The 7,792-nt window shown below is 46.7% G+C and overlaps 1 protein-coding gene across 1 annotated transcript in view; it reads right to left on the bottom strand.

Annotated features, from left to right (window-relative positions):
* The window catches only part of MTCH2 (mitochondrial carrier 2), a 71,858-nt gene that overhangs the window by 12,756 nt on the left and 51,310 nt on the right, over positions 1-7,792 (bottom strand). Inside the window, exon 11 of the mRNA XM_012001453.1 lies at positions 5,584-5,597. The gene's annotated coding sequence lies outside the window, so the exon portion shown is untranslated. The remainder of the gene's footprint in view (positions 1-5,583; positions 5,598-7,792) is intronic.

Consider the following 7,792-nt stretch of genomic DNA (forward strand, 5'->3'; position numbering starts at 1 on the left):
CACCTGTGGTCCCAGCTACTCAGGAGACTGGGGCATGAGGATTGCTTGAATCTGCGAGGCAGAGGTTGCAGCAAGCCGACATCGTGCCACTGCTCTCCAGAGTAGGCGACAGGGTGAGACCCTGTCTCAAAAAAAAAAAAAAAAGAAAAAAGAAAATGTGGAGCCTACTGTTCTAAGAATTTAGAGCTTTAAACCAAGCACAGGGCTCTTCCAAGTGTGGCACCTTGCTCAGCCATACAAGCTGTGGGGCCACGAAGCTGGCCTGGCCCCAGCTGAGGTACCAGCATCACTGCCAGTGACATGGATGTGCGGAAGCCTTTAAGAGGACACCAGGCATGGCCTCTGTCTGACTGCAACTGTGTGAGTGGCCCTGAATGAAAACTGCCTAGCTGAACCTAGTGCTCCACCAGACCCGCAAGGAATAAAGATGATTGTTGCTGGGTTTGCTGTTGGTATTTGTTTTGAGACGGAATCTCACTGTGTCACCCAGGCTGGAGTGCAGTGGCGCAATCTCAGCTCACTGCAACCTCTGCCTCCCGGGTTCAAGCGATTCTCTTGCCTCAGCCTCCCGAGTAGCTGGGATTACAGGTGCCCGCCACCACACCCAGCTAACTTTTTTTGTATTTTTAATAGAGACGGGGTTTCATCCTATTGACCAGGCTGGTCTTAAACTCCTGACTTCAAGTGATCTACCAGCCTCGGCCTCCCAAAGTGCTGGGATTACAGGTGTGAGCCACCACCCTCAGCTGATTGTTGCTGTTTTAAACTAGTAAGTTTTGGGTTACTGTAGCAACAGAGTTGGAACACTGGGGTAACCAGACCTGGTCAAAACTGGCTGAAGATGCAGGACAGCCACCAAGTTCCTCCCCATACCCAGGCTCATTCCCTGAACTGTTGTTGCAGGTTCTCCTTGACTCATGTTAGCAGAAGACATAGGAGGCACAAATAACTCCAGACTGTCAGGAGACCCAAATCCTATGTCTGGCTATAGAATGCTGCACACTGACACCAAGATCTGCACATCTTTGGGGGCAGAAGTCAGCTTTTCAGTTGGAGAGGGTGGAGAAAAAACCCACGGTTCTGTGAGCGGAAACAGTGGTAGCATTGGCCCTGGCAGGAGACGGTGTTTGGGTCTCCATGGCCTGCAGGAAGGGAGAAAAGGAAGGCTGTGTCCTGCCAAGATGAGTTGAGAGACAGAAGCCCTGTGGCTCCTGTGGCTTTTTTTCTTTCTTTTCTTTTTTTTTTTATTTGAGACGGAGTCTTGCTCTGTCGCCCAGGCTGGAGTGCAGTGACGCGATCTCGGCTCACTGCAACCTCTGCATCCCGGGTTCAAGCAATTCTCCTGCCTCAGCCTCCCGAGTAGCTGGGATTACAGGTGCCCACCACCTCGCCCGGCTAATTTTTGTATTTTTTTAGTAAAGGCGGGGTTTCACCAGCTTGGCCCGACTGGTCTCGAACTACTGACCTCTTGATCCACCTGTCTTGGCCTCCCAAAGTGTCCACCCACCTCGGCCTCCCAAAGTGCTGGGATTACAGGCAAGAGCCACCTTGTCCAGCCAGCTTTTTTTTACTTTCTTTCTTTTTTTTTTTTTTTGAGACAGGGTCTCACTTTGTTGCCCAGGCCTGCCTTGAACACCTAGGCTCACACAGTCCTCCTGCCTCAGCCTCCCAAGGAGCTGGGATTATAGGTGCATGCCATTATGTCTGGTCACATTCTGATTCTGACTGGTGAGGGGTTGTGTTGAATTGCTTTGTCTGTGTTCACCCCGGTATAGAGCCAGCTAGAGTGTAGGTCAGATGAGTCCCGAGTGACTGGCGAGACAGCTTGAATGTAAACATCATCTACAACCCAGTTGAGTAACTGCTGGAGGAGGAGGGAAGGGGGCAGGGAGAGGCATATAGCAATTTATCATTGTCCCCTCAAGAGTAGGCAGAAACACAAACCAGAAGGTGCGAGAGGATCACTTGAGCCAGTAGGTGGAGGCTGCAGTGAGCCAAGATGGCACTCCTGCACTCCATTCCTTGTGGGCGGGTGGAAATTAGGAAGAGAAACTAATTCTAAGTGGAGGGATGCAGCTAGGCTTGATCAGAGAGGTAACACCTAAACGAAGCAGTGAAGGCTGCACTGGACTTTCACAGGTAACAATAGACTGAAGAGCATTCTGGAAGAAAGGAGCAGGGAGCAGGAGGTAACACTCTTAGGCAATTCAGAATCATGGTGAAGAGTAGTGGCTGGCATCAGACTGCCTCGGTTTGAATCCCAGCTTCTTCATTATTTGTGTGACCTCAGTTTCCCCACCTATGAAATGGGGATAATAAAAGTATGCCTCATTGCTGCAAGGATTAAAGACGTTTAGCACAGAGTCTAGTATACTGTGAGCACTCAGTATGTGTTGGCTGTTACTACTGTTTGGTGTGTTTGAAAATCGAATAATAATATTGGTATGGCTGCAGTATGGAATATGTAGGTACTGATGGGAGACAGGTCCAGAAAAATGTGATTGAATCCAATCATGAAGGACTTTTTATTTATTTTTATTTTTTGAGACAGAGTTTCACCTTGTCGCCCAGGCTGGAGTGCAGTGGTACGATCTCAGCTCACTGCAACCTCTGCCTCCTGGGTTCAAGTGATTCTCCTGCCTCAGCCTCCTGAGTAGCTGGGATTACAAGCATGTGCCACCATGCCCAGCTAATTTTGTATTTTTAGTAGAGACGGAGTTTCTCCATGTTGATCAGGCTGGTCTTGAACTCCCCACCTCAGGTGATCCGCCCGCCTTGGCCTCCCAAAGTGCTGGGATTATAGGCGTGAGCCACTGCACCGGCCTCATGAAGGATTTCAAATGCCAGGCTATGCCATCCAGACTTTATTCTGGAAGCCAGTGGATGCCGATGCCAATCCTGTCAGACCAAACTTATTTCATAAGTATTGTGGGCTGGGCGTGGTGGCTCATGTCTGTCATCCCAACACATTGGGAGCCCTAGGGTGGTGGGAGGATTACTTGAGGCCAGGAGTTCGAGACCAGCCTTGGCAACATGGTGAGAAACCCATCTCCACACAAAAAAAGAAAAAAAATTAGCTGGGCTTAGTCTCACACACCCATAGTTCCAGCTACTCAGGAGGCTGAAGTGGGAGGATGGCTTGAGCCCAGGAGGTTGAAGCTGCAGTGAGCCGTGATGGCACCACTGCACTCCAGTCTGGGTGACAGACCAAGACCCTCTCTCTCAAAAAAAAAGAAAGAAAAAAAAAAAAGGGAAAAAAAGAAAATTATAATAACGTGCCATTATTATTATTTTTACCTCTCAAACTGTCAAAGATCAATGAGGTTTATAACACATTCCACTGGTGAGATGCACGGAAACAGACATTCATACATTTTTAGTAGGAGGGTAAAATGACACAACTGGGCAGTATCTACCAAGTGAAAAAATGTGCGTGCCCTTTAAGTCAGTGATTTTACTTCTTGAAGAGACGTTTTTCAGATACATGTCCACATATTGGGAATTACATGTTACTCATTTTAGCATGGCTAGTAATAGCAAACAGTTTATAATAGCAATGCCATGTTATCTATTGCAGCATTGTTTGTAATAGCAAAATACTGAAAATAATCTACATGTCCAGCAAAAGGACCAATAAATTATGATACATATATACAGTAGAATACGATGCATCCCTACAAAAGAATGAGGAATCATTTTGTATACTGATATGAAATAATCGCTAAGATATGCTGTTAAGTGAAATAAAAAAGAAGGTGCACAATATACCACCATTTATGTGAAAAAAGAAAAAGCATGCATTTGCTTATGTGTGCTTGGAACGAATACCTCTGAGGGGATCTATTAGAAACCATTAACAGCAGTTGCCTCACAGAAGGGGAATGGCTATGAGAAAAATATGGGAGACGTTTTTCACTGTTTCACCCCTTTGTACCTAAAATAACAAGAGATGGGGAGAGCCACTATCTTTTTAAGCAGCTGCTCCATTCCTACCGGGTTCTATTCAACCTGAGATCAGCTGCAAGCCCGCAGCCTTTTTCTCAGGCACCTCTGGCAAACCAAACTTCCTAGATCCTATGCTTATGCAGCTGACTTTTTTTTTTTTTAATCTAAATGCAGGTCTCTCCATTTACTCTTTTAAATTTCATCCTGCTGGTTCCAGCCCACTGTTTCAAGTTATTTTAGAATCTTGACTCTGAAATACTAGCTTTTCATCCCCACAGTGGTGCCTTCTGCAAATGTGGTGAGTGTGGTGGGCACGACCACTACTAGGCTGACCAGGGTCTAGGAGCACAGAACTAGACATACCTCCTCAGCAAGCTCTGCAGCAATCCGATAACCAGCTGGGGTGAAGGAGCACAGCGGTTACATGAATCCACCCGACTGGGCAGTCTCTGAGATCCATATTTTCCTACTTGTCTCTTCAATCATCAGACAGTGTTTAACTGGAAACAAGGAACACTATGTATAATCCAAGGAATTTTCCTAATGGCCTTCTGAGTAAATAAGTAACAAATTATTGTTGACATTTTTATTATTTTAACCATTATCTTGTTCTTTGTGAAGATACCACTTGTTTTTCTAGGTGTTCTCAAATCCATGGTTTAATGTTATATTCTAGAACAGATTTTGAGGGAATTCACCTCAAATGTGCCCAGGATCTCCCTTTTCTTCCTTTTTGTCAGGATATTTGCAGCCGTCCAGGACCGCGGCCCCTGTCCTTTTCGCCGCAGCTTTCATAGCCACATTGGCAAAGGTCCCTGGATCTTATCTGCAAAGGTCTGTCGTCACCTTGGGATTTGCAGCACATTTTGATTGGCGAGGTGGTTAGGTTTTCTCTTAGCTTTCCTTCTGTTTGGGGTTGTTGTCCTCTAACCCGTGTTTTGCTGAACTCTTCCCAGTCTGGAAGTGCTTTTCCTCACGGGAGAAAGAAGAAAATCCGGGTTGACTATTCTGCTGTCTCTGAAAACTGCCAACCTGACATCTTCATTCCCAGGTGGAACCCTGTCTCCTCCTTTTTCCTCTTGCTTGAACATAACCAGCAATATCTTTTATTGTCTGCACCTTTTCCAAGTCTCAGTTTATCACGAACTTCGCCTTCCCTTCTATCTCTTGTACCCCACTTTTTAAATTTTGAACTTATTAGAGAGCACTCTACAGAGCCACACTGGTGTCTTTGGCTCTCCTTTTCTCTGCACAGGGATTTTCTGCAAATGGGATAGCCTAATTGATCTCAGAGCTTCCTATCCCTCTTGTGCCATATTGCCATCTTGCCTTTAAACTTAGAATCATAACTTTTTTCTAATTTTTCAAATCATTTTTCTGGGATTATTTCTTTATCCAATCATCCATTCATACCATGCCCATATGCCCACATGCCCTTCCTTCCATATCCAGCTTTCTTTCTCCTTTGGTTCCTGTCTCATCAACAGCACCAGGGGAGTCTTCCCCGTCAGAAGCACGGTTGGGGGAGCAGCTCCCTGGCAGCTTTTTCTTCCAGCTGAGAGGAAACTGTCATTGATGAATGGGAAGAGTTTATCAGCCGCTCAGCGACTAGCTGGGTGAGACTGTAGTTACCAGGACAGGGCAGTCCCCAGCTCGGTGCCTGCTGCTCTCAGAGCACGTCAGGCAGTCAGATGTGTGCTTCCCCGGGGACACGACTTCCAAGGGCTCATCTAGCAGTCTCACCCTCACATCTGGTTCCCTCCAAATGGGCAGTGTGCTGTGGTGTAAAGCTTGCAGGATTTGGACTTCAATACACCCAGGTTTGCATTCTAGCGAGTCACTTAAATCTCTTTGACCTTTCATTTCTCTCACTTAAAAAGTGTGGCTATTATCAGGCTCACGGGGTGACTGAGATGATGTTTGTATGTACCTGCCATGGAAGGTTTCAAACACAGCAGCTTCTGTGCTCAGCTTAGCTTCATGGAGTCTCATGTGTCACATGTTCTGGGTGAACTGTTGTTTTCTTTCCCTTTCTATTAAAGCTGTTTCTTTTGGACAGGGTGTAATGTATGTCTTTGCCCAGTGAACCTTCCTTTGATGAGCCATGCATCCCACTAGAAAACAGACCAGCTCTGAGAAGAGCGGGGAGGGGGGAACAGAACAGTCCAGCTGAATGTATGGGGTTCTTCTGGGGCTGACTCTGGACCTCCACCCCTTTAGATGGGCCTGTGACTCAGGCCTGGCTAGCATCTCCCAGACACACCAAATGCTTCACAGATGGGTGTGTGTTTCAAGCCAGAGTCCTCCTGGGATTTTTGCTGGAGCTCTCCAAAGAGATTTTGCTCTTTCTCTGGAATTACAAGTTCTAAGAAGCCATGTGAGTGGAGCTGCCAGTTGGCATCTTATTGCCATGTGGAGAGTCCATCGGAGAGGGAAGCCAGCCGAGGGGTGGGAAGACTGAATCCCGACGCCCTTGTTTGAACCCCTGGATTCACCACTAGCCCTTTTTATTACTTGGGCCAATGAATTCCTTTTCTTAATGTAGCCAGTTTGAGTTGGGCTTCTGAGCATCTAACTGTTGAGCATACAATGTTGATCCTTTCATTATTATAATAAAACCACGAGTTCCCTCCTCTCATTAATATTCATACTTAACTCTTTGTTAAAATCTGTGCTCTGATCATTATGCAGAAAAATACTGGCACTCAATGCATGTGCGTGCCATATTAGAAATTCCAGACTTGCAGACCCATGTGAGAATCCTGGCTTTGCTATTTACCACCACTCTTGGGCAAATCAGTGAACCCTTCTGAGTTTCACTTTTCCACCATTAAAATGGGAGCAGTATTTAGCTTATATGGCTGTTTTATGGGTTGGAGCTAATGGTGACATGGGCAGGGCACATGGTGAGCCATCACTAAATATTATTAGGTGGTAAGAACATTTATGTTCCCTCCGTAGCTTTGACTCTGACTATGATGAATCTGTGTAATTCCCACACTTGGTTCCATGTCACATCTCTTAGCTACCGTGGTATCCAGGCTTATGGTGGCTTTGACCAAGAAGAGGATAAGAACTTGCAGGCTTTGAGAAAAGATGGGAGATGAGGAGGTGGACAGAAATTTCAAAGTTCGACTGGGGGAGATGGAATTAGTCTTGTTTAAAACACTTGTGACTGCAGAACTTTACACCCACTTTCTATTTATAAATAGCCCTGTCTCTCAGCTCAGCTCCTCCTGCACAAGGCTTCAGTGGAAGATAACAGACACAGAGAGCAGCTGCCAGTGCGGCACAAATGTGCAGAGCAGAGGCTGTTGGGGAACTGGGGCTGCATGTGGGCTCAGGGGCGGAAGGATTAAAGACACTAGGTCAAGAAATCTTGGCTGGGTGCAGTGGCTCACGCCTGTAATCCCAGTTACTTGGGAGGCTGAGGCAGGAGAATCACTTGAACTCGGGGGGCGGAGGTTGCGGTGACCTGAGATAACACCATTGCACTCCATCCGGGGCAACAAGAGCGAAACTGTCTCAGAAAAAGAAAAAAAGAAAAGAAAAAAAGAAAAAGAAAACGAAAAAAAATCTTAAGGAGGCCGGGCGCGGTGGCTCACGCTTGTAATCCCAGCACTTTGGGAGGCCGAGGTGGGTGGATCATCTGACGTCAGGAGTTCGAGACCAGCCTGGCCAACACGATGAAACCCTGTCTCTACTAAAAATACAAAGACTGGCCGGGTACGGTGGCTCACGCCTGTAATCCCAACACTTTGGGAGGCCGAGGCGGGCGGATCACCTGAGGTCAGGAGTTTGAGACCAGCCTGGGCAACATAGTGAAACCCCATCTCTACTAAAAATA

This window comes from Mandrillus leucophaeus, unplaced genomic scaffold, assembly GCF_000951045.1.
Source record: "Mandrillus leucophaeus isolate KB7577 unplaced genomic scaffold, Mleu.le_1.0 Scaffold66, whole genome shotgun sequence".
Taxonomy (NCBI): Eukaryota; Metazoa; Chordata; class Mammalia; order Primates; family Cercopithecidae; genus Mandrillus; species Mandrillus leucophaeus.